General features: G+C 41.9%; 1 long non-coding RNA gene across 1 annotated transcript in view; it reads right to left on the minus strand.

The window, feature by feature from the left end:
- LOC132384459 (uncharacterized) overlaps window positions 1-27,582 on the minus strand; it is a 267,486-nt gene that overhangs the window by 51,497 nt on the left and 188,407 nt on the right. The window contains exon 3 of the long non-coding RNA XR_009508905.1: window positions 2,022-2,146. This is a non-coding gene — a long non-coding RNA (uncharacterized LOC132384459). The remainder of the gene's footprint in view (window positions 1-2,021; window positions 2,147-27,582) is intronic.

Genomic DNA, 27,582 nt, shown 5'->3' on the forward strand with positions numbered 1-27,582 from the left:
TTCCAAGCAATTTTCTCCGGTGCCACTCAAAGTCCTTCGAATTGTCTGTCATTGATGACCTGTTTGATTTGTGGAGCAACAAAAATACTTTCCTTATTCTGGCTTCAATTATGAATTGAAACACATATAGGCGATTTTAAAAATAGGTGCACGATAGAGAAATTTCATGGTGATTTTCATGATCAGCAGCCTAATATCCGTAAGATACACCCAAAAGCATTCAGGAAGCAAACTCTTTGCTGGCCAGTGTTATTCTTTAACCAACACACATGAACACATTGGGCAGTACAGTGGTGTAGTTAGTAGGGTTATTGCCTCAGCTCCAGAGACCTGGGACTCTATCTCCAGCACTGTCTGTGTGGAGTTTGCACACTCTCTTTGACTGTGTGCATTTCCTCTGGGTGTTCGAGTTTCCTCCCTCATCCTATCGATGTGCAGGCCAGCGGGTTAATTGCTCCTGTGAGTTGCCCTAGTGTGCGGCTGAGGGGTAGAATCTGGAGGGAGTTGATAGGAATGAGGAGAGGGCAGCTTATGGAGAATATCAATGAGGAATGGGACTGCTCTGTGAGTTGGGATAGAAGTGATGAGATGAAATTGCCTCTATCTGTATAGAAAGTGAATATGGAACATCAGTAAAACAGCTCATTGTCACATTGCTGCTTGAGGGATCTTCTGATCCACAAATTGGCTTCAGTGTTTCTGACATCAAAATTTTCTCATGGACTATAAAGCAGTATTGGGACTTCCCAAGGCTGTGAAAGCTGCTGTCAAAGTTGAAGGCTCTCTTTCTTGTAACCTTTACTTAGAGTCTCTTGTTGTTAAAAAGTATAATTCCATAAGACTTAGAATTAGGACATTTGGCCCATCGAGCCTGCTCTGCCTTTCAATCATGGCTGACTTAATCTTCCTCTCAACCCCATTCTCCTGCCTTCTCATAACCTTTAACACACTTACTAATCAAGTACCTACCAACCCCTGCATTAAATGTACCCAAATGACTTGAATTCCACAGATTCACTACCCTCTGACTAAAGAGATTCTTCCTCATCTCTGTTCTAAAGAGACATCCTTCTAATCTGAGTCCATGCCCACTGGAGCTAGACTCTCCCACAATTGGAAACACCCTCTGTTCATCCATGTTGCCTGGGCCTTTCGATGTTAAAATAAGAGATATTGCAGGCACTGGAATCTGGGGCAACAAACAAGACGCTATAGGAATAAAGGCAATCAGAGTTCCCTCGTGTTTAAATCACTGTAGTATGTGTACATTTTCAGTAGCCTGGAGTTGACAGGAAGTGAGCTGTATGATTCTTACTTGCTGGTCTCATTTGTGTTTACAAACTCTTTCCGTAATGGATTTTTCTTAAAACCATTGACCTGGGCTGCAAATAACAGCTCTATAAACAGTGTCATTAACTCTGTGACCTTAATCTGCACTGGTTCCACAGACCGCTACAAAAAAAAATTACACTCAGTGGCCACTTTATTAGGTACAACTGTACACCTGCTCTTTAATGCAAATATCTAATCATGTGGCAGCAACTCAATGCATAAAGGCATCCAGGCATAGTCAATTGTTACTCAAACCAAACATCAGAATGGAGAAGAAATATGATCTAAGTGATTTTGACCGTGGAATGATTGCGTTGCCAGATGGGGTTGTTTGAATATCTCAAACTGCTGATCTCCTGGGGTTTTCATGCACAGCAGTCTCTGGAGTTTACAGAGAATGGTACAGAAAAACAAGTCTGGTGAGTGGCAGTTCTGCAGGCTCAAGTTATCATGCATTGCAACAGTGGTGTGCAGAAGATCATCTCTGAATGCACATCACATTAAACCTTGATGGGCTACAGCAGATGACCATGAACATACACATAATAAAGTAACCATTAGGTATAGAAGGTAGCTAATAATTGGCCACTGAGTGTAATATCATCACTTTGTTCTGTTAGGGAGTGGAAGCTCTGGGAGATCTTGCACTTGGTTAACAAGCAAGGAAAGCATTAAAATCCCAGATTTACCTTTCAGCAGTCCCTCCTGCTGATAAGGTTCATGCATGAGTTTTCGCAAGGGACAGAATCAAAGTCCATCTGATCATTTTTGTGTTGAGGACATCTTGTCTCCATGTGCTGACACCACCTGTGTTCTAAGATTGGGGAAAACAGCATTCAGCAGTGGTCATTCAAAACCAAAGCAAATGGTGTAACCAATGCAAAATAAAAGACAAGTTCTTCAACTCTACAGTCTGATCTTTGAATAAATGGACAAAGTGTGGCTATTTTCTTCTGTTATTCCTCACCACTACAAGAGTAGAGTACATCAGCTATGCTCACAAGGATTAAATCCTACAGTAGTTGCCACTGCAATTTAGCACAACATGCCACTTTCAAGTAATGACTCATTCCACATTGCATTGCACCTCTTAAGATTCTCTGCAGGGCTGTTCAATGTTGATTAACACTTTGGGCATCTGATTAGAAGTGCTAGTTCACATTTCAAAGCTTCATTTTATTGTCAAAGTATACATGTACAATACATATAGAAATTGGTCTTCTCCAGATAGCCACAAAACACAGAAAAACCATGGGAGTCATTGAAAGAGATATCAAATCCCCCACACAAAAGTAAAAGCAACAAAACTCAAACCCCAAATTCCCCCCCCCCAAAAAAAAAACCATTGCCCACACAGAAAACAGTAGCCAGGACATCAAATGCCAAAATAACCAACTCCTCCCTCATACTAAAACTAACACTGAAGCCGGCAGCCAGAGGATCAAACCCCAAGCCCCTGAACCCCCCTTACCCAGTACATTACGGGTAACTTTAATCTACAGATAGGCTGGCCAAGTCAATTCAGCAATGGAAGAATTCCTGGACTGCAACTGGAACATTTAATTTTGGATTAGAGTGTTGAGTAGATGACCAGGTAACAGGCTATCCTAGACAAGAAAGTGTTAGTTAATAATCTTATCATGTGAGATTGATTAGGGAAGAGTGAGCATAATATGATAGATCAGTATCAAAATGAAGGTGCATACCCGGATATGAAATTAGGGTCTTGAATCAAAGTGAAAGAAGGTACTTAGAATGTGTTGGCTATGATAGATTAGAAAGGTTAAACAAACATGCATGTAAGCAATGTTTAACATTTGAGAAGCACAAAAAGCACAACAGTTATGCATTTCTGCCTGATGCAACCCAGCTATGGTTAAAATAAGTTAATGCCAGGGCACTGGAGCAGTGATCCAATCCCAGACCCAGTACTGTGCACACAGTGATATTAATTGAGTAACAAATCCCAAGGTCCAAACAAAGTCAGTGTCAAAGTTCAGGCAGAGATCAAAACATCCAGAGAAATCCAAAAACCAGAATCAGGAAACAGGCAGAGTCAATATTCAGACAGACTGAGTACAGATACAAATGCTGGAAAGGTTCAGGAAAACTCACCTGTACAATCTAGCAACAAACAGGTGAAAACACAGGACTGAAATACACTGAGTGATAAACAGAGAGGCAGATGATAGGTGGAGCACAGTGAGACAGAAGTGGCAGCAATACAGGTAATCATGAGAAACAGGTGAGAGGCGGAGTACTCAGTGATACAGGGGCCGGAGTAGAGCAGGAGCACGTGGCAATACAAAACCACAGACTGATAGTTAGGGGGAAACACACAAAAAGACAGAGTTTGACTGGAGGTACTGACAGTTGAGGACAGTATTAGTTCCAAAGTGGACCCACACAAGATTGACAGAGAAAGTAGTAAACCTGAGGATAGGGAACAGTCCAGATTTCAGCAAAGAAGGACAAAGAAATTAACTAAGAGAGCAAAACCAGATACAAGAGCAAACTTGCAGAGAACATTCATGAGAGCTACTACAAATATATAAGAGAAAAAAAGATTAGAAAACTCAGGCGTAGTTTGCCTATATACAGAAACAAGAGAAATAGTGGTGAATGAGAGAAGAAAAGTTTCATGGTTAGCATGATATTATTACTGCTGGAGACGGTTAAAACAGATGAGAAAACAGAATACTTCAAAAATATCAACAGGATTCGACAGTTGTTGGCCTTAGTAGCAAGAGAATTTTAGTAGAAGAGCAAGAACATCTTTTCTACAATTGTACAGGGCCTCAGTGAGACAACATCTGGAGTAGTGTGTGCGTGCGTGTGTGTGCACAGGATTGTTTCCTTACCTAAGAAAACGTACACTTGTCATTGAGAGACTGGTTTTCAGAATGATAGAACTGCCATACAAGGAGAGATTAGGTCAATTCAGTAGCATTTAGAGTGTAGGGAAATATCACTGCAACTGATAAAGTGTTGACAGGCCTTGGTAGATTGGATGTGGGACATAGAGTGTGTTCTGGAATGAGGGGTCATGGGACAGAAGGTTTATGGTCATGGGACCGAGATAAGTCTTTGGGTTCTGGGGGGGGGGGGGAGTATGGTTGCAAAGCTGAAACTTAATAAGGAAATTGTCCTCACTCAGCACATGTGGAATTCACTACTACAGAATGGGGCCAGTTGCTGGATATTTTGAAGGAGGAGGTAGAAAAATTTCTGGACACAAAAGGCATTGAGAAGCATGGGGAGAGACTGGGAATACGGCATCAGGATAAATGATCAAGCCTGATTGTGTTGTGGCAGTGAAGCTTGAAGGGCAAATGATTGACTCTTGCTGGTATTTTCTATAATGACAGATTTAAGGGCAGGATTTATATTAGATTAGCTTTATTTGTCACAGGTACACCAAAACTTCAAAACACACAGTGTTGTTTGTGTTTACAACTGGCACAGTCCAAGGAAGTGCTGGGGGCAGCCTGCAAATGTCACCATGCTTCTGGCTCCAACAAAGCATGCCCACAATTTACTAACCCTAATCTGCACGTCTCTGGAATGTGGGAGGAAACCATGAACCCAGAGGAAACCCATGAGGTCACGGGGAGAATGTACAAACTCCATACAGACAACAGCAGGAATTGAACCTCAATCTCTGATCGATGGTGCTGTAAAGCATGATGCTAATTGCTAAGCTACTGTGATGTTGTTTTACACCAACAGTGTAGTATCCTTGTTCCATTAATAAATTAAGATGGAACTTAATGATTAATCAACAGCTGGTGGTGTTGATCAGTGCTGGACAGTGGCATCAGTGCTGGACTTCGGAGTGAAGGCTCCCGAGTTCGAATCCGGCCGGCTCCCTTGCACGCTTTCCATCCGTGCTGGGTTGAGCGTCGAGCTAACAACTCAGCCTCATAAAAACAAGAAAGCCTACTAAAAAAAAACGCCATTACAACAGCCTCCCAATGACTCCACTTGGAGTTTAGGGCTTTCTTCTTTCTTCTTCTTAATGATTAATAGTGGGGACCATTTGAAATCCTTTAAAAGTATTTTGATGAACTGATCAGAGGCACCAACAACTTGGAACTCGACTGAACTTTGAGATGGGCAGTTGTCTGATGAGCTCAGAATGCACTCAACTTGCAGGACTTTGGAAGAAGAAATAATTTCTGTGAAATGCATGTTCTCTGAGGGATTGACAATGTAGATGTCCAGAATTAATCCCAGGATAAAGAAGTTGGTTATTAAGGACTGAGATGAAGAGAAAATTCTTTTCAGTCATCAAGCACACTTAAAGCTGAGATTGATGTAGCATTGCACAGTACTGGATCAAGGAAGAAGTGGAAAAAAAACCACAGGAGCTGGGATTCTGAAATAAAAACAGAATGCTGGAAACACTCCACAGGTCAGGCAGCATCAGTGGAGACAGGGAGAGTCAATGTTTCAAGTTAATGTTATGAGGTGAAAGGTAATCAGTCTAAAACATTAACCTCCTGGTCCAGTGTTATATGTTTTTATTTCAGGGAATCAAGTGGGGAATGAATGTCCTGCCATAGGGCATCGGTCTGAAATGTTGACAATACTTTTTTCCCTAGATTCTGCCTGGCCTGCTGAATTCCTCCAGCATTTTGTGTGCATTGCTTGGATTTCCAGCATCTGCAGATTTTATCTTGTTTGTGATTTGATTACTACACTATAAAGTCTCTTCCAGAGATGTCTACCCTGAAGAAGCTTAAATCTTCCCTTCAGTCCTGCCGAAGGGCGTCGGCCCGAACCTTTTTTCCATAGATGCTGCCTGGCCTGCTGAGTTCCTCCAGCATTTTGTGTGTGTTGCTTGGATTTCCAGCATCTGCAGATTTTCTCTTGTTGGAGAATGAATGATATCTGAGTGGTGCGAAACAAGAAACTACTTTTTCAACTCTGCTCTTATTTTCTTATAAAGTAAGACAACATTCCACAGGGAAGTTTAACATCAAAGTTTGACATCATGCTACGATTGGAGATAGTATGATAGGTGGCCAAAAATGGTGTCCAAGTAGCAGCATCTAAGGCAGAACATAAGATAGGAATGAGAAAGAGAGAGATGGAAAGATCATAGAGTCTCAGCAGCAGGAGGCACGGATGCCAGTGTTGCACCAATTGAAATCAAGGAAGAACGTTGAAATAGAGACACCTCTTTTTCCCTTATTAGAGAGGGAGTGAGCCTGTGGTATGTTGAATTACTGGGTGAACGAATAGTCTTTGGGGTACTGCAAGTCTGTGTCTTTACTGGTGCTTTGCTGCATGCTTGAGTGCTCGGCGGAGGGTGCTGATGCTTTTTTGCTGGTTGGGGTGGGGGGTGGCGTTGCCTTACTGCTGCTTGTGCGTGGGAGGGGGGAGCTGGGGGGGCGTTTTGGGGTTCTAACATTTAACTGTCATTCATTCTTTGGGTCACTCCTCTGTTTTCGTGGATGTTTGCAAAGAAAAAGAATTTCAGGTTGTATATCGTATACATTTCTGATGTTAAATGTACCTATTGAAACCTATTGAACGTTGGAGGGGTTTGCAAAAATAGGGTGGGGAAAGGCCAAGGAAGGGTTTGGAAGCAAGGAAAAGAATCGTAAGTTCAGGTTTTACCTGTGCAGGGGTCAGCAAACTTGGTGAGAGCGTGGATGCAGGTAAAAGAGCTTTAATTTGCAGGTGGTAAAATGAGATGTGCCATAAGATAAAGGAGCAGAATTAAGCCATTAGGCTCATCGAGTCTGCTCTACCGTCCAATCACAGAAGATGGTTTTTCAACTTCATTCTTATGCTTTCTCCTCGTAACCCTTAAACCCTCTTACCTGTAAATCTCTGCACTTAATGAAACCAGTGACCTTGTTTCCTCATTCCGTGGCAAAGTATTTCACAGATTTACTGCTCTCTGGTTGAAGAAATTCCTCCTCAGCTCAGTTCTAAAAGGACTTCCCCTTATACTGAGGCTGTGCCCTCAGATCCCAGACTTTCCCACATCCACTATATCCAGGCATTTCAATGTTTGGTTAATTTCAATGAAAAGCCCTCTCCCCCATGCACCCCCATCCTCTCATCCTCCTGAACTCCACCGAGTACAGACTCAGAGACATCAAACACTCCTCATACTGTTCAGAGACTCCAAGCACTCCTCATATTGTATGTTAAGCCTTACATTCCTGGGATCATCCTCACAGCATCCTTCTTTAGATACGGGGCCCATAGTTGTTCAAAATATTCCAAATGCAGTCCAACCAATGCCTTATAAAACCTGAGCAGGACATCCTTGTTTTTATATTCTAATCTTGAAACAAATGCTAACATTGTATTTACCTTCCTTACTACTGACTCAACCTGCAAGTTAACCTGAAGAGAATCCTGAACTAGGACTCATAAGTCCCTTTGCACTCCCAACTTCTGAATTCATTCTCCTTCTGCAACTAGATCCTCGACTTCTGCACTGGAAGACCACAGTCTGTATGGATCGGAAATAACACCTCCTCCTCACTGACGATCAACACTGGTGCACATCGAGGATGTGTGCTTAGCCCACTGCTCTACTCTCTCTACACCCACAATTGTGTGGCTAGACACAGCTCAAATGTCAACTATAAATTTGCCAATGACACAACTATTGTTGGCAGCATTTCAAGGAGGTGTACAGGAGCGAGATAGATCAGCTGGTTGAGTGGTATCACAGCAACAAACTTGCGCTCAGCACCAGAAAGGTCAAAGAATTGGTTGTTGACTTCAGGAAAGGGAAGTCGAGGGAGCACACACCAGTCCTCATCGAGGGATCATAAGTGGAAAGTGTAAGTAGTTTCAAGTTCCTGGGTGTCAACATCTCTGAAAGTCTATCCTGGGCCCAACATATTGATGCAATTACAAAGAAGGCATGACAGTGGGTATATTTCATTAGGACTTTGTGGGGAATTGGTATGTCACCAAAGACACTAGCAAATTTCTGCAGATGTACCATGGAGAACATTCTAACTGGTTGCATTGCCATCTGGTATGGAGGGACTACTGCACCGAATTGGAGAAAGTGCAGGAAGTTGTAAACTTCTGCAAAGTTGTAAACTTCCATTGTGGGCACTCGCCTCCTCAGCATCCAGGACACCTTCAAAAGGCGTTGCCTTAGAAAGGCAATATTCATCATCAAGGACAACCATTACCCAGGGCTTGTCCTTTTCTTATTGCTACCATCAGGGAAGAGGTACTGAAGACACACACTTAACATTTCAGGAACAGCTTTTTCCCTTCCGACATCAGAGTTCTGAATGGACAATGAACCCATGAACACTACCTCAGTATTATATTTTTCTTTCTTTTTGCATGACTTATTTAATTTAATATTTTTATATATATTTATTAGAGTAATTTACAATTTTTATTATTATATATTTCATTTACTGCTGCCACAAAACAACAAATTTCACAACATATGCCAGTGATATTAAACCTAATCTTGATTCTGAAATAATCCACATCTTTATTCTTCTCACCAAAGTGCATAACCACCACATTTCCCTACGCTGTATTCCATCTCCCTCTTCTGTGCCCACTTTCCCAACCTGTCCAAGTCCTTTTGCAGACTCGCTACCTCAAAGGCCTTCTGGAAATCCAAGGAAATAATATTCCTTTGCCTACCTGCTTGTTACTAGCTCAAACAATTCCAACAGATCTTTCTCCTCTTAGCAAAACTAATGCTGAAGTTGTCCTATTTTATCATGTACTTCCAAGGATTTCAAAACATCATCCGTAATGATGGGCTCTAAAATGCCCATGATAAAGGGAACAAGCTATTTTATGATAAACCCGCCAGAATGTGTCTGGAACATCTTTGGGAATGAAGAAGTCAGGGAAAGCAAGATTCATGGCAGAGAATGTGGCCATGCAAAATAACTTTTGTGGTAATGCTCACAAGTTATGTAAACCCAGAGTGGGGTTGCATTCCTCAGCGCAGAGCAGTTCTATGGAAGATTTCAAAGAGTTGTTCAAGATGATAAGAAGTTTAGATAAAGGGGGAGAACGTGCTTGATCTAGCAATCAGGCTGACAGTCTGAGGACAAGGACTTGAATGAAGCACCAGAGGGGGAGATGAGAGAAGACTTTTCTTCTACACACAGTTCTTGTGACCTGAAACACACTGCTCAAATGTGTGGAGGAAGGTGATTCAATGATTAAAATTTCAAATACAGTAACTGAAAAGATGGGGGGAAAGCAGAGAGTGTGATACAGCTCTTTCAAAAAGTTGTATAGAACAGAGAGTGTTACAGGAAGAACTCAATGCTTTTTCAAAGGTTTGTATGGATTAGCAACATAGGAGAGCATTTCTTTTATATTACATCTTTGGAGGTAGGCACAATAACCTGGAATAATAGTCCACTGTTTTTTTTATAAATAGCACTTTTCTCTCTCTGCTTTATGGGTTGTTTTTAATTTGTATTGTGCTTGACCTGACCCACTACTCAGAATCATTGCCTGTGGATCTTGTATTGCTTCCACCCCGATGAGTGGATGGAGAGCTAAACCTCCTGACCCTCTGCATCCTGCAGTCAGGCGGCAAAGTCTCAGCAGCGGCTGGAACTGAAGTGGTGTTTGAGTGGAAGTCTGGCCCTTCTAACTCTGGCAAAACTGAAAGCTGGGAACGATCTTTAAGTTTTCAAATGTCTTGGACTCCAAAAATTAATGGATGCCATTAAAATTGAAGTCAATGTTTGAGAAATAAAATAAAGAATGTTTATTAAAACTCATCAAACCACCCAGGAATATAAAAAAGCATTGAAGTAAAATAACATATCTTTCCCCTTGAAGCTCTCTCCAAAGGCCTGTTGAAGCTTAGATTGTTAAAACTTGAAAAAATTGACTCAGTTTCAGAACTTCAGCTTCCACTTTTCATGGTGCATCATGATTCTTTACTAGCGTAATGCTTTACAGTACCAGCAACCAGAGTTCATTTCCCACCGCTGCCTGCAAGGAGTTTGTATGTTTTCCCTGTAACAGCGTGGGCTTCATCAGGGTGCTCCGGTTTCCTCCCACTGTCCAGAGGTGTACCAGTTGGTAGGCTCATTGGTTGTTGTAAGCTGTCCCGTGACTAGGCCAGGGTGAAATCAGGGTTGCTAGGTAATGCGACTCAAAGGACTGGAAGGGCCTAACCCGCACGGCATCTCAATAAATAAATCAAATATTTTAAGCATTTATGTAAATGAAATTTTTCCTTAACTCCTTATTCGTAAAAGTAATAACAGGAAAGATGTTGCAATGTTTCAACATTTAAAGAAAGACTGATATTTATACCTCACCTTTTACATTAAAGCACTTTGTAGTCATTTTTTGGGAATATCACAGTTGATTTTCACACCACATTATAATGACCAGATCCTTCCCTGCAGCATGATTTTCATTTGCCTTATTCTTCCCAAGTGGCTTTTGTTTCCCTTTTCATGTTTGATCAAAACTCACAACAGAGGCTTTGCCCAATCAGCGATATTCCCTTTGTCCTATCTATCCCTCGCCTACCTACTTTGCAAGGTCAAATTGTCTCTGTTGTCTCCTGAAAGGATTGGCAACCTGAAACATTAGCTCTGCCTCTCGCAGATGCTGCCTCACCTGATAAGTGTTGCCAGCATTTTGTGCTTTGCTTTGTGATGATTGGATTCTCTGCTTTAGTGATTTTAGTTAAGGGATGAGCACGGGTACAATTTCTACAAGCTAAAAGGACACACCCATGAGCTGCAGTCTGTTGCAGAAATCAACTGATGTTGCCTGACATGCTGAACTCCTCCAGCATTTTGTGTGTGTTGCTCAGGAATTCCAGCATCTGCAGAATCTCTTGAGTTCCTCCAGCAGATCTTTTTATTGCTCCAGATTCCAGCATCTGCAGTCTCTTGTGTCTCCAGAATTTTGCTGATGTTACTCTAAGGCAACATCAAGGACACAAAACACATTAGTATGACCACCTCTTGAAATTTTTACCCTCTATGCTAACCCATAGAGGGTAAAGATGCCAAGAGCTTTGGAGTGGAGCCAAATTAACTGAATTGTCAACAGAAACGTACAACACAATTTTCCAGAAGACAGGGCCACTTGACATGATGATATTTTTGATAACGGATGCTGAATCCTGATACTTTTGTTATCCAACAGTTCTTCGGAAGTTAAGAATGAGGCATAAAACTTGTGGTTTGCAGAGATTTAATTAAACGTTACAGGAATGAAAATGAACAAGAGGAGCTGAGAGAAGAAAGACAGAGGAAAAGCATTCGTGGTCATCTCATACTCAGACTAGAGATAACAAAATTCCAGTGATAACAATTAGCAAAATCCAAGTCGTGTGACATCCACAACTGAAAACTGAGTATCAACTGTAATGTCATTACTGGAAAATTCACTGAACAACTGCATGCATATAGATGATTATATAAAAACACAAGCAAACATAAGAAAGTTAAACTACAAGAAAAACACAAGGAAAATAACAACTTTACACCCCAATCGAACATAGAGTTCAAGAAGGCTGTCAAATACATGCATGCAAGAATTTCTTTGTTACACCACACAATCCTATGGCACCCCAAAGCCAATGAAAGGCATCTGAAGTGCAGTTACCACTGGAAATATCAATGTGGTGCTGATTGTGCTCAAAGTTTCAATCAGGAATTCTTAACTCCCCTGAATGCAAAGAGAGTGCTTCTCTCCTTTCCGCAGATGGTACCTGAGCAACTGAGGGAGGTTTCAGCTTAGAGAGGGTCAATTAGCCTTCCTTCACCAAGAAATGTGAATGAGAGTGCCTTTAAAACATTAAAAAACAAAAGGTTCTGCTACAAAAAGTACCAGCCTCCTTGTCTAATTTTCTTTGAGTGCAGTGATTTTACTTTTGCTAATAATGTATGTACGATACGTTTATTTAAAAGAGCTTATGTAAATGCAACTTCAATTCTATAGTCAAGTGTGTCTTCTGCACAGAGGCAACTGGTCTTTAGTGGCCAATTAATGAAAATTCCATCACATCATTAATATTCTTTCTCCAGGACTACCTGCAGTTAGCCTTAAGGGAAACATTTATTGAGAAGCTTCCTTGCAATTAAGAAAAAGGCCACCAGGCCAATAAACCCCCCTCCCAGTTTGGATTTAAATGCCAAAGGCCAATTCCTCAATCACCGCGTTCCACTCTTCCCTGAGACCACTTCACTTTGAGATCTTTCCCTGATTCTTCAGAAATGTCAAAAAATAAACCTGTTTCCTGAACTGTTTCTTCTTCCCTCATCACTTTCCTGCATATCCAGCAGATCTTTGTAAAGAGCTCTGAGACAGTGTTCTTAATGAAGGCAGGAAATTAAGCTGAAGTTGTTTATTTCAAAGGCTACACCGATTATGGAGTTTCCAACTCCCACTTAATGAATGCAAGCAAAGAAATTGTCTTTCTTTTTGATTCAAGTTAATGTTTGTGATATTTACTGTAGATTCATAGAGTGCACCAAATCTGAAACAAGCTCTTCAGCCCATCGAATCAGCAATGAATACTTACACTAGACCTACACTGATCCCATCATATCTTTTCTCCCATCAACATTCCCATCAACTTCCCACCAGCCTTCCAGATTCTACTACTCACCTGCACACTAGTCACGAGTTATCCTACCAAGTGGCATTCAATCCAGATATTGTATTTTGGAAAGTCAAGCCAGGGCAGGAATATATGTACATAGCTTGCTGAACATGGCACCACAAGTAGACGGAGGTGAAGGTGGCATTTGGCACAGCTGCCTTCATCAGTCGGGTCACTGAGGACAGGAGTTGGGACCTTGCGTCAGGACATTAGGTCTTCAGTTAAAATAAGGACTAGATTTTATTCCATGGAGTGTAGGAAACTGAGGAGGGGTCTCATAGAAGCGTATAAAATCACGAGGGCATAGAGAGGGTGAATGCATGCAGTCCTTTTCCCCAGTGAAAGTCCATTAAAAACGAGAGGGCACATGTTTAAGTTGAGGGGGAAAAGATTTAAAAGGGACACGAGGGGCAACTTCAAGGTCACATGAAGCCATGGGAACAGGTGGTGCACGTATGAGCAGCTGGTACATATTGCAAGTCCTGGTAATGCGACCACTGGTGCCAGGCAGACCATCTCTGTAGTGTGTTGCTAATGGCTGGGGTCACCCGTCTTGTAAAGACACTGCCCAGAAGAAGGGAATGGCAAACCACTTCTGTAGAAAACTTGCCAAGAACAATCAAGGTCATGGAAAGACCATGATCACCCACGTCATATGACATGGAACATAATGAAAAAAAGTTCATGAGGAAAAGTTAAAACAATGTACTATCAAAGAATCATAGAGACTAACAGCATGGAAGCAGGCCTTTTAGCCTAACTTGCCCATGCTTTGCGCTCTGGGCCAAACAGGGGCAGATGGGACTTTGTTGCCCAGCAAGCTCATCCAGTCTGCCCTCCTTTGCTCCTCTCCTCTCCATGTATTTATCTCAATGGATTTTAAATATTGCTAATATGTCCAGCTCAACCACTATTTCTGGAAGCTCATCCCAAATATGCGCCATCTTTTGCTGCCCCTAAGTCCCTGTACTCCAAGTGCAGCCTCACCAACATCTTACATGACCTCAACTTCCCAATTCCTATACTCCACACTCAATAATTAAGTCCAGCATGCTATACATCCTCTTCTCCACCCTGTCTAACTGAGGCACTGTTTTATGTGAACTATACACATGCACTCCTCAGTCCATTGGTTTTTTTAGTCTCATGTTGAACTGAGAAGATTTTCTTTTTCTTTCTTTCTTTTTCAATCTTTTTATTGAATTTCATATATAAAAAAAACATATTGTGAAATTGAATAGGTTATGGGTACATTAGACTTAGTTAAATTAGTAATAGAATAACAATACCTTATTAAAATGTCAGCAAAAAATAGTACATTAATCAATGTAACCTATATTAATTATACATGAAAAAAACAAGAAAATCATCAAAAAAAGAAAAAATAAAATTTTTTTTTAAAAAATGCAAGAAAAAAATATATATTGAAAAAAAAACCTAAACTAAACTAACATGGACAATAATAACAGTTTATATATATATGATAGTGTCAAAAACTCCGGAACTCCATACCAGAACAAGAATAAAAAGAGAAAAGGTCTGGAAGAGATCAGATTAATTCATATGAAAGTGTCGAATGAACGGTCCCCAAGTTTCTTCAAAAAGATTTTCTTTTGCTGTGCCTCTCGTCACACTGTCTACTCCCAATGTTTTGGCAAAAGGAATGGGGTTATGTCAACCTTATCTCTATAATCATACAAGTTCTCCTTCTTTGGTCACTGTGTTAAAAGGAACATGTTATTCCGGTGACCAACTTTTGAGGCCAATGTTTCATTTGCAAGTCAGTTTAACACTTCATACACGCTTGGATGTCCAAGACTCAATGTCTATTAACAACATCTTGTTATTATAAAGCATCTTCAATGTGCAGCTAATACAAGTGCTATTAAGGATTGGTACTAAGCCAAAAGAAATGGAGTTGGGGCTGAAGTTTGATCAAAGCAGTGAGTTTTTAAGAGCATCTTAACAGAGGGGAGAGCAGTTCAGTCTTCAGTACTATTATTCCAAGCAAACTCATCACCAAACTTCAGACCCTGAGAGTTAGTGCCTTCCGCTGCAATTGGATCCATGATTTGATGACCAACAGACCACATGCAGTGGGCAGCAACACCTCCACCATGATCAAGCTGAACACTGGTGCTCCACTGGTTGTGTTTTCACCCCCACTCAACTCCCTGTACACTCATGTCTGCACGGCCAGATCTGGGTCTAACTCCATCTACAAAGTTATAGATGATACTACCCTAGTGGGCCGAATCTCAAATAACAATGTACAGGAAGGAGGTAGAGCGATTTCATGTGGGGGGGGGGGGAGGAGATTGTACACATATTTTTGTCTACATCAACCATGTTGAGTTTGAGAGGGTTGAGAGCTTCAAGTTCCTAGGAGTGAACATCACCAAATTGTCTGTCCTGGTCCAACAACGTTGATGACATAGTCAGAAAAGCTCACTAATGCCTCAACTTCTTCAGAAGGCTAAAAAATTCAGCATGTCCCCCATCACTCCAACGAATTTTTACGGATGCACCACAGGAAGCTATCTGTCTGGATGCATAACAGCCTGGTATGGCAACTGCTCTGCCCATGACCACAAGAAACTGGAGAGAGTTGAGGACACATCTCAGTACATCACAGGGTCCAGCCTCTCCTCCATGGACTCTCACTATACTTCTCGCTGCCTCAGTAAAGCTGCCAGCAGAATCAAAGACTCCTCCTACTCCAGACATTCCCTCTTCTCCCTTCTCCCACTGGGCAGAAGATACAAAAGCCTAAAAGCACTTTACTACCAGGATCAAGGACAGCTTCTATCCTGCTGTTATCAGAGGTACAGACAGAAGGTTCTGTGGTCGTGACAGAGATTCCCGGATGGTTTGTTGCCTCCTGGGTGCCAGGGTCAGGGATGCCTCTGATCATGTGCACAGCATTCTGAAGTGGGAGGGTGAGCAGCCAGATGTCGTGGTACACATCGGTACCAATGACGTAGGAAGAAAGAGTGAGGAGGTCCTGAAGAGTGAGTATAGAGAGCTTGGTGGGAAGTTAAAAAGCAGGACCTTGAGGGTGGTAATCTCAGGATTGCTACCTGTGCTACGTGTCAGTGAGGGTAGGAATAGGATGCTTTGGCGGATAAACACATAGCTGAGAAACTGGTATAGGGGCAGGGTTACAGATTTCAGGATCATTGGGACCTCTTCTGGGGCAGGTGGGACCTGTACAAGAGAGCCAGGTTACACCTGAACTACAAGGGGACCAATATCCTTGCAGGGAGGTTTGTTAGTGCTATTGGGGAGGGTTTAAACTAGATTTTCAGGGGTATGGGAACCAGAGTGCCAGAGCAGATAGTGGAGCAGGGGTGAAAATAAATGATGTTAAAAGTTCATGCAAAGTCACAAATAGTAGGGTTGTCTGTGGTGGTAATAATCTTCTGAGGTGTGTCTATTTCAATGGGAGGAGTATTGTGGGGAAGGTTGACGAGCTGAGGGCATGGATTGACACATGGAATTATGACATTATAGCCATTAGTAAAACTTGGCTACAGGAGGGGCAGGACTGGCAGCTTAATGTTCCAGGGTTCTGATGTTTCAGATGTGATAGAGGCAAAGGTTTTGGGGGGGGGGGGGGTTGTGGCATTGCTCGTCAGGGAAAATGTTACAGCAGTGCTCAGGCAGGACAGATTAGAGGGCTTGTCTACCGAGACCATATGGGTGGAGCTGAGAAACAGGAAAGGTATGATCACGTTAATGGGGTTTATTATAGACCACCCAATAGTCAGCGAGAATCGGAGGAGCAAATCTGCAGAGAGATAGCAGACAACTGCAGGAAACAAAGTTGTGATAGTAGGGGATTTTAATTTTCCACATATTGATTGGGACTCCCATACTGTTAAAGGTCTAGATGGGTTAGAGTTTGTAAAATGTGTTCAGGCAAGTTTTTAAAATCAATATATAGATGTATCAACTAGAGAGGATGCAATATAAGATCTCCTATTAGGAAACGAGTTAGAACAGGTGTTGGAAGTGTGTGTAGGGGAACATTTTGGTTCCAGTGATCATAACACCATTAGTTTCAACTTGGTCATGGGTAAAGATAGATCTGGTCCTCGGGTTGAGGTTCTAAACTGGAAAAAGGCCAAATTTGAAGAAATGAGAAAGGATCTAAAAAGTGTGGATTGGGACAGGTTGTTCTCTGGCAAGGATGTCATTGATAAGTGGGAGGCCTTCAAAGGAGAAATTTTGAGAGTGCAGAGTTTGTATGTTCCTGTCAGGATTAAAGGCAAAGTGAATAAGAATAAGGAACCTTAGTTCTCAAGGGATATTGGAACTCTGATAAAGAAGAAGAGAGAGATGTATGACATGTATAGGAAACAGGGAGCAAATAAGGTGATTGAGGAGTATAAAAAGTGCAAAAAAAAACTTAAGAAAGAAATCAGGAGGGCTAAAAGAAGACATGAGGTTGCTTTGGCAGTCAAGGTGAAGGATAATCCAAAGAGCTCCTACAGGTATATTAAGAGCAAAAGGATAGTAAGGAATAAAATTAGTCCTTTTGAACATCAGAGTGGTTGGTTATGTATGGAACCAAAAGAAATGGAAGATATCTTAAATGGTTTTTTTGCATCTGTATTTACTAAGGAAAATGGCATGGAGCCAATGGAAATAAGGCAAACAAGTCGTGAAGTCATGGAACCTATACAGATTGAAGAGGAGGAGGTGCTTGCTATTTTGAGGCAAATCAGTGTAGATAAATCCCCAGACCTGACAGAGTATTCCCTCAGACCTTGAAGGAGACTAGTGTTGAAATTGCAGTGGCCCTGGCAGATATATTTAAAATGTTGGTATCTACGGGTGAGGTGCCGGAAGATTGGAGGATAGCTCATGTTGTTCTGTTGTTTAAAAAAGGCTCTAAAAGTAATTATAGGCCAGTAAATTTGATGTCGGTAGTAGGTAAATTATTGGAAGGAATACTAAGAGATAGGATCTACAAGTATTTGGATAGACAGGGACTTATTAGGGAGAGTCAACGTGGCTTTGTGTGTGGTAGGTCATGTTTAACCAATCTATTAGAGTTTTTCGAGGAAGTTACCAGGAAAGTGGATGAAGGTAAGGCAGTGGATGTTGTCTACATGGACTTCAGTAAGGCCTTTGACAAGTCCCGCATGGGAGGTTAGTTAGGAAGATTCAGTCACTAGGTATACATGATGAGGTAGTAAATTGGCTCAATAGGAGAAGTCAGTGAGTGGTAGTGGAGGATTGCTTCTCTGAGCGGAGGCCTGTGACTAGTGGTGTGCCACAGAGATCAGTGCTGGGTCCATTGTTATTTGTCATCTATATCAACGATCTGGATGATAATGTGGCAAATTGGATCAGCAAATTTATTGATGATGCGAAGATTGGAGGTGTAGTGGACAGTGAGGAAGGTTTTCAAAGCTTGCAGAAGGATTTGGACAAGCTGGAAAAATGGGCTGACAAATGGCAGATGGAGTTTAATACAGACAAGTGTGAGGTATTGCACTTTGGAAGGACAAACCAAGGTAGAACATACAAGGTAAATGGTAGGACACTGAGGAGTGCAGTAGAACAGAGGGATCTGGGAATACAGATACAAAATTCCCTAAAAGTGGCGTCACAGGTAGATAGGGTCGTAAAGAGAGCTTTTGGTATTTTGGCCTTTATAAATCAAAGTATTGAGTATAAGAGTTGGAATGTAATGGTGAGGTTGTATAAGGCATTGATGAGGCCGAATTTGGAGTATCATGTGCAGTTTTGGTCACCGAATTACAGGAAGGATATTAATAAGGTTGAAAGAGTGCAGAGAAGGTTTACAAGGATGTTGTCGGGAAACGGAGTTACAGAGAAAGGTTGAACAGGTTAGGACTTTATTCCCTGGAGTGTAGAAGAATGAGGGGAGATTTGATAGAGGTATATAAAATTATGATGGGTATAGATAGAGTGAATGCAAGCAGGCTTTTCCCACTGAGGCTAGGGAAGAAATAAACCAGAGGTCATGGGTTAAGGGTGAAGGAGGAAATGTTTAAAGGGAACATTGGGGGGGGGGGGCTTCTTCACACTGAGAGTGGTGGGAGTGTGGAATGAGCTGCTAGATGAAGTGGTAAATGTGGGCTCACTTTTAACATTTAAGAAAAACTTGGACAGGTACATGGATGAGAGGTGTATGGAGGGATAAGGTCCAGGTGCAGGTCAGTGAGACTAGGCAGAAAAATGGTTTGGCACAGCCAAAAAAGGGCCAAAAGGCCTGTAATGTTCCATGGTTCTATGGTTCTTGAATGGACCTCCTGTTTGATAAAATGGACTCTTAATTTCACAATCTACATTGTAACGATCTTGCACTTTATCATTTACCAGTATTCTGTATGAACAGTATGCAAGGCAAGCTTTTCACTGTTTCTTCATAAGTGTGACAATAATAACCAATACTGATATAATTGTAAAGTTGTACAGCATAGAAACAGGCTTTTTGGCCCACTGCATCCACGGTGACCTTTATTTTCCTTGTCTACTCTGATGCCATTTGCCTGCATTAGGACCCTATCCCTTCTACCCATTTAACTCTGAAATTAAATGTCTATTAAATATGACTCTCTCTGATACCACCTCCTCCTCTTGCAAAATACTCCAAGTTTCAACCACTCTGTGTGCAAAGAACATACCACTCAGATTCCCCTTCAAAAACTCTCACCTTAACCCTGAGCCCTCTTGTTTTGGATACGCAGTATCATTTTGAGGCAGGAAGGTTCAAGGAGTGAATTCCAGAGCCGAGGACCCAGCAAGCTGAGCATACGGACCCTACTGGCAGCACAATGACATGGAGACATGCAGGGATCTCAAGTGAGGTTAGAGTGGTAGGGAGTAGCACGATTACGGAGGTACCTGAACACAAAAGGTAGGTGAATACTAAAACTGATATGTTACCAGACCGGGATGTAGTGAACAGCGGCGGGGATGAGCGTTTGTGGTAATAGAGTTAACTTTGAAAACAAAACCCAAAGTTTCCAACATGGTCGTACTGTACTAATGTACTGTACATTAACTTCCATTAATGCCCCTCCTTCCCTTCTTACCCCATCCCTGATACATTTAGTTTTTTCCCCCTCCCTTTTTTTTCTTTCTCTCTCTGCCCATCACTCTGCCAGTTCTCCATCTCCCTCTGGTTCTCCCCTCCTCCTTTCTGTCTCCCTAGGCCTCCCGTCCCATGATCCTTTCCCTTCTCCAGCTCTGTATCCCTTTTACCAATCACCTGTCTGGCTCTCAGCTTCACCCCACCCCCTCCGGTCTTCTCCTATCATTTTGCATTTCCCCTCCCCCTCCTACTTTCAAATCTCTTACTATCTTTCCTTTCAGTTAGTCCTGACAAAGGGTCTTGGCCCGAAACGTCGACAGCGCTTCTCCCTATAGATGCTGCCTGGCCTGCTGTGTTCCACCAGCATTTTGTGTGTGTTGCTGGAATTTCCAGCATCTATAGATTTCCTCGTGTTTGACTGTACTATGAACTGCTTTTAGTGTCTCCTTACAGCAGGGATTGAGGACGGTGAGGAGGAATACGGAATGAAAAAAAGGGGGAGGGGGCGGGAACCGGCATTGATATGGTAAGGAACATCACTTGTCCTGAGTCAAATGTTTTCCAGATTGAAATCATTATGGTATATAATATCAGACTCACATCTGAACCCTCTGGGAACATGTACCCTCAGCAAACAACAGACTCACAGGATCACACATAGAATTTTAACTTTACACCCAGGCGCCAATAACATTTTCATAAGAGACTGAACTATCAAACAGATCTATTCAGTTTATGAAATCAGTTTATGAAATCAGTTTAAGCAACTCAGGAACTTTGAATCAGTTCATGAAAGGGTTAGAATGAAAAGCCAGCCCATTGAAATTGTAATTTTCATTCCAAACCGAAAATAAAAAGCTGTTTATTGTGCCAATGTTTTATTTAGAATGGAGGCAAGTGAAGAATTCACCCATCAATCATGTCTCAAGTGATTGGGATTGTCTTTATGGACAAAGTTGATATTTATTGTTTATTGAATTTTGCTGGAGAAGTAAGCCTGCTTTTGTCAGGAGACTCTGCTGTAGCTTTGGTCGTGAGTTCTATTTGCTGCAGATAGAATCGATCTGCCCAGAAATCTGCTTGCATAGGGCCTGTTTCCATTGTTGAAAAAGACTGCTCTCCAAACTCCTCTCTTCTGTCCTGTCTGACACAAAAGTAGTATTGCTCACTTTGGAGGAAATAATGAAAAATATTTAAATGGGATTATTATCACTGAGATACAGTGAAAAATTTGTCTTGCATTCTGATGATTACTCAGTGCATTGATGTAGAACAAGGTAGTAAAATAATAACAGAATACAGAATAAAGTACAACAGCCACAGAAAATTTGTAGTGCAAATAGACCTGCGAAGGTGGAAATCTAACCCACTTTTAAAAGCAAAAACTAAACCAAATAATACATGAAAAGTTCTTGTGTCTTATTCTAAAAAAATCACTTTGAAGTGTAATCTTGCTTTAGTGGAGCCGATCTGCAAGATAGGCGCTGTTCACCTGAACAAGCAGCAACTTCTACAGCACTGACACAATAGCATAGTGATGACCAAATACCTTGTAATTGTATATGTCCCCACCACCTACTCTCTAAAGAGTAAAAAGGAGGTGAGAGTTGATATTGGACCACTGGAAAATGATGGTGGTGAGGCAGTAATGGAGGGCAAAGAAATGGCAGATGAACTTAATGGGTACTTTGTGTCTGTCTTCACTGTGAAAGACACTAGCAGTGTACCAGAGGTCTGCGAGTGTCAGAGAGCAGGTGTGAATGTCATTGGTATTACAAAGGAAGAAGTGCTAGGCAAACTCAAAGGTCTAAGGTGGATAAGTCACCTGGACCAGATAGACTAAATCCCAGAGTCCTGAGAGAGGTTGCTGAAGAGATAATGAATACATTGGTCATGATCTTTCAAAAATCACTTGATTCTGGCATAGTCCCAGAGGACTGGAAAATTGCAAATGTCACACCACTCTTTAAGAAGGGAGGAAGGCAAAAGAAAGGAAATTATAGGCCAGTTAGCCTAACCTCAGCGACTGTGTAAGTGTTGGAGTCTATTATTAAGGATGAGGTTTCGAGGTACTTGGAGACTAATGATAAAATAAGTCATAGTCAGCATGGTTTCTGTAAAGGAAAATCTTGCCTGACAAATCTGTTAGAGTTCTTCGAGGAAGTAACAAGCAGGGTGGACAAAGGAGAGGCAGTGGATGTCACTTACTTGAATTTTCAGGAGTCATTTGATAAGGTGTCACACATGATGCTGCTTCACAAGATAAAATCCATTACGGGAAAGATACTGGCATGGACAGAGGAATGGCTGACAGGATAGAGGCAGTGAGTGGGAATAAAGGGAGCCTTTTCTGGTTGGCTGCTGTTGACTAGTGGTGTTCCTTAGGGGTCAGTATTGGGACCATGACTTTTCACATTGTTTGTCAATGATTCTGATAATGGAATTAGTGGCTTTGTGGCAATGTTTGCGGATGATACAAAGATAGGTGGAGGGGTAGGTAGTGCTGAGAAAGCAATGCAAATGCAGCAGGACTTGGACAAATTGGAAGAATGGGCAAAAAATGGCAGATGGAACACAATATTGGGAAATGCTTGATAATGCATTTTGGTGAAAGGAACAATAGTGCAGACTATTATCTAAATGGGGAGAAAATTCAAATATCAGAGGTAAAATGGGACTTAGAAGTCCTCACAGCAAATGCAATGTTGGCATTCATTTCAAGGGGAATAGAATATAAAAGCAAGGAGATAATCCTGAGGCTTTATAAGACACTGGTCAGGCTGCACTTGGAGTACTGTCAACAGGTTTGGGCCCTTTATCTCAGAAAGGATGTGTTGTCATTGGAAAGAGTCCAGAAGAGCTTCACGGGGATGATTCCAAGAATGAAGGGGTTAACATATGAGGAATATTTGGCAGCCTTGGCCTGTACTCACTGGAATTTAGAGAATGGGGACGGGATCTCATTGAAACCTACTGGATGTTGAAAGGACTAGATAAGGTGGATGTGGAGAGGATTTTTCCTATGGTGGGGTATCCAAAACTAGAGTGCACAGCCTCAAAATTGAGGGGTGACCCTTTTGAACAAAGGTAAGGAGGATTTTTTGAGCCAGAGAGAAGCAAATCTGTGGATTCCTCTGCCACAGTTTGCAGTGGGGGCCAAATCCGTGGGTAGATTTAAGGCTGAAGTTGATAGCTTCCTGATCGATCAGGGCATCAAAGGATATGGCGAGAAGGCAGGTGTATGGGGTTGAGTGGGATCTGGGATCAGCTATGGATGAATGGCGAAACAGACTTAATGGGCTGAATGGCCTAATTCTGCTCCTGTGTCTTATGGAAGCTCTCGACCTCTGTGTGGAAAACATACCTCTCAGTTCTCCTTGAAATTTCTCACCCTCAGCTTAAACTAGTACCCTCTAGTTTCAGAATCTCCTGCCCTGGGGATAAGACTGCCCATCTATCTCAGCATCATCATCATTATTATGTTCCGTATCGAATGGTGATGACGATCATATCTATGCCCTCATCATTTTATAAACCCCTATAAGGTCACTCCTCAGTTTCTTACACTCCAGTGAGAACAACCCCAGCCTATCCAATCTTTCCTTATTGCTACAGGCTTCCATTCCAGGCAACATCCTGGCGAATCTCTTCTGCATGCTATGTATTTCTAGCACATCCTACCTGTAGGGAGGAGACCAGAACTGTACACAGAACTCCATATGGGGTCTATCCCATATTTTGTCCAGAGGCAACGTGATAAACCTATACCCAATCCCTTGGCCTATGAAGGATAACAGACTCATTCTCATTACTTTATCCACCTGGGCTGTCATTTTCTGAGAACAATGGACTTGTATCCCAAGGGCTTGCTGTCCATCAATGCTTTCGAGGTTCCTTCCATTCATTTGACACATCATTTCAGAATTTGACCCCCTAAGAGCATTATCTTACACTTATCTGGATTAAATTCCATCTGAAACCATTCACCCTACTTTCCAGTTGAACTATGTCCCTTGTATCTTTGGACAACCTTCTTCAAGAACTACAAATCCACCACAGAATCATAGAACATTATAGCACAGAAAGAGGATTTTGGCCCACTTAGACAATGCCGAACCATTAATCTCTCTGGTCCCAATGACCTGTACCCAGATCATAGCCCCCCCACACTCCTCCCATCCATATACCTATCCAAATTTATCTTAAATGTTGAAACCAGACCTGCATCCACCACTTGAGCTGGTAGCTCTTTCCACACTCTCATCACCCTTGGAGTGAAGAAGATCCCCCTCATGATCCCCTTAAACATTCCACCTTTCATCCTTAACCAATGACCTCTGGTTCTAGTCTCACCCAACCTCAATGGAAAATGCCTATCAAATCTATCTATCTATACTCCAGATAATTTTATATACCTCTATCAAATCTCCTCTCAATCTTCTACATTCTTGGCAATAAAGTCCTAACCCATTCAACCTTCTCTATAACTCAGGTCCTCAAGTCCTGGGAGTATCCTTGTAAATTTTCTCTGCTCTCTTTCAATCTTATTTAGAGCTTTCCTGTAGGTAGGAGACCAAAACTGCACACAGTACTTCAAATTAGGCTTCAACAACAGCTTGTACAATTCCAATATAACATCTCAACTCATATACTCAGCACATCGATCTATGAAGGCCAATGTGCCAAAAGCTTTCTTTACGACCCTGTCTACCTGTGCCAACACTTCCAATGAATTATGGCTCTGTACTCCCAGATCCCTTTGTTTTACTGCATTCCTCACTGCCCTAACATTCACTGTGTAAGACCTACCCTGGCTGGCCTTCCCAGGGTGCAACACCTCACACTTGTCTCCATTAAATTCCATCTGCCAATTTTCAGCCCATTTCATTAGTTGGTCCAGATCCTGCTACAAACTTTGATAACCTTCCTCACTATCCACTACACCCCCAATCTTAGTGTCATCCACAAATTTACTGATCCGGTTAACCACATTATCATCCAGATCATTAATATAGATGACTATCCTTAATCAGTCCATGTCTATCTAAATACTTATATCCGGTTCCTTAGAATACCTTCCAATAACTTTCCCACTACTGATATCAGGCTACCTGGCCTATACCTCCCTGGCTTATTCTTAGATCCTTTTTTAAACAATGGAACAACATTAGCTATCCTCCAATCTTCCAGCTCTTCATCCGTGGTAGAAGATATTTTAAATATCTCTGCTTGGACCTTTGAAATTTCTGCACTAGCCTCCTACAGGGTCTGAGGGAACAGCTTGTCAGACTCTGGAGATTTGTCCATCCTGATTTGCCTCAAGACAACAAGCACCTCCACTTCTGTAATCTGTAGTGGGTGTATGACCCCACTGCTGCTTTGCTTCGCTTCTATAGACTTTGTGTCTGTTTCCTGAGTAAATACAGATGCAAAAAATCCATTTAAGATCTCTCCCATATCTTTACGTTTCATGCATTGATTACCACTCTTATCTTCCTGAGGACCAACTTTGTCCCTTGCTATCTTTTTGCTCTTAATACGTCTGTAGAAGCCCTTAATATTCTCCTTCACCTTGTCTGTTAGGGAAACCCCATGCCTTCTTTTAGCCTTCATGATTTCCTTCTTAAGTGTTCTCTCTAGCACCTCATTTGTTCCTACCTGCCTATACCTGCTATGCACCTCCCTCTTTTTCTTATCTAGGGCCTCAATATCTTTCAAAAACTAAGGTCACCTAAACCTGTAATCCTTGCCTCTTATTCTGACAGGAACATACAAACTCTCAAAATTTCACTTTTGAAGGCCTCCCACTTACCAAGTACACCTTTGCCAGGAAACAACCTGTCCCAATCCACACTTGCCAGATAACTTCTGATACCATCAAAATTGGCCTTTCTCCAATTTAAAATCTCAAACTGCAGACCAGATCCATCATTTTTTGTATTTACTTTGAAATTAATGGCATTATGATCACTAGGTGCAAAATGTTCCCCTTCACAAACTTCTGTCACCTGCTCTGTCTCATTCCCCAATAGCAGATCAAGTATCACACACTCTCTCATTGGGACGTCCATATACTGATTAAGGGAACTTCCCTGAGCACATTTGACAAACTCTATCCCATCTAGTTCTTCTATGGTATCAGAGTCCCAGTCAATACGTGGAAAGTTAAAATCACCTACTATCACAACCTTGTTTCTTACAACAGTCTGCGATCTCCCTACAGATTTGTTCCTCTAAATCCCGCAGACTGTTGGGTGGTCTGCAGTATAATCCCAATAACATTGTCACACCTATCTTATTCCTCAGTTCTACCCATAAAGCTTCACTAGACGAGCCCATCAGTCTGTCTTGTCTGAGCACTGCTGTGACATTTTCCATTTTCCCACCCCTCCCCCTGAATCCCTCCTGCTCTATCATGCCTAAAACAACACAATCCCGGAACATTGAGCTTCCAGTCCTGCCCCTCCTGCAACCACGTCTCATTAATGGCTACAATGTCATAATTTCATGTGCTGATCCATGCCCTAAGCTCATTGGCCTTTTCGACAGAACTCCTTGCATAGAAATATACACTGTTCAAAACTGCTCAACCTTTTGTTTCCTGACTTTGTATGTAGGCTTAACAACATCTTTTTCAACAACCACTCCACTATCTGTTCTGGCACTCTGATTCCCATCTCCCTGCAACTCTAGTTTAACCCCACCCCCATGCAGCATTAAGAAAGCTTCCTGCTAGGGTATTAGCCCCACTCCAGTTCAGGTGCAAACCATCTCTTCTCTGCAGGTCCTATCATCCCTGGAAGAGAACCCAATGATTCCAAAACTCCCTCCCTCCCTCCTTGTACATGAACTCTTTAGCCAGGTGTTAAACTGTATGATTTTATTTCTGGCCTCACGAGCACATGGGACAGGGAGCAATCCTGAGATCACAACCCTGAAGATTCTGCCCTTTAACTTAACACCTAACTCCCTGAATTTACTTTGCAGAACCTCGCCACCACCAAGTTTTGTGTTGTCTGCAAACTTAATAAATCATGCCCCCTACATCCTCATTCAAGTCAAAAGTCCCAGCACCAGTCCCTGCGGTACATCGCATGTTACAGATTTTTATCAGTAAAGGCCAGTTTTGGATCCAGTTTGTCAACACACCTCATATCCCATGTGCCTTAACACTCTGGACCAGCCTACAACACAGGACCTTGTCAAAAAATTTACTGTAGTCCACGTGAACAATGTCTACACTCTTCACTCATTGATTTTCTTTAGTTGCCTCCTCAAAAACCCAATCAGATTTGAGACAAATTCTTTCTGCTTTACTGAGGCAGCAAAAAGTACAGATAGGGATCATAGGGAGGAGGTTGGTTTCTGTGATGTGCTGAGCTGTGTTCACATTCTCCCCTGCAGAAAATCATGCTGACTCCTTCTAATCAGTCCCTGGCTTTTCAAGTGAACATAAATCCTGTCCCTCAGAATCTTCTCTGACCACTGATGGAAGACTCTCCAGCCTTTAGCTTAAAGCTTATTACTACTGCCCTTTTTGAGAAAAAGGTTTCCACATTTGACTGAC

Source organism: Hypanus sabinus, chromosome X1 (genome assembly GCF_030144855.1).
Source record: "Hypanus sabinus isolate sHypSab1 chromosome X1, sHypSab1.hap1, whole genome shotgun sequence".
NCBI classification, from domain to species: domain Eukaryota; kingdom Metazoa; phylum Chordata; class Chondrichthyes; order Myliobatiformes; family Dasyatidae; genus Hypanus; species Hypanus sabinus.